The sequence below is a fragment of the Carlito syrichta genome, unplaced genomic scaffold (genome assembly GCF_000164805.1).
Source record: "Carlito syrichta isolate Samal-C Ts95f unplaced genomic scaffold, Tarsius_syrichta-2.0.1 Scaffold308195, whole genome shotgun sequence".
Lineage (NCBI taxonomy): Eukaryota > Metazoa > Chordata > Mammalia > Primates > Tarsiidae > Carlito > Carlito syrichta.
Genome location: NW_007252291.1, coordinates 189,454 through 189,905, shown reverse-complemented (window position 1 = coordinate 189,905; position 452 = coordinate 189,454).

Here is a 452-nt window from a genome sequence, read left to right as displayed (position 1 = left end):
TCGAGGGCACTGCCCACTCCAACAGGAGTGAGGTCCTTTACACCCTGCCCCTTCTGCGAGAAAGCTCGGTTGGAGCCTGAGTTAACCCACTCCCCCTTCTGCTTAATCCTGAGGGCTCACCCCAGGCTGCTCACATGCTGCTCAGCCTCTTAGTGTGGCTCCACCGAGAGACATCTGGGTTCTTACTCAGAAGTCATCAGTACTGGTGTAAGCTAAAGGTAAACAGTCTGGGCACAGTGGCTCATGCCTGTAATCCCAGCACTTTGGGAGGCTGAGGTAGGAGGATTCCTTTTATTTTATTTATTTATTTATTTATTTATTTATTTATTTATTTAATTTATTTTTTTTTTCCCTCCCCTCCCCCTTATTTATTTATTTTTTGAGTTGGAGTCTCACTCGGTCGCCCAGACTGGAGTGCAGTGGCCGCTCCCGGCCACCAAGCCTCGACCTGC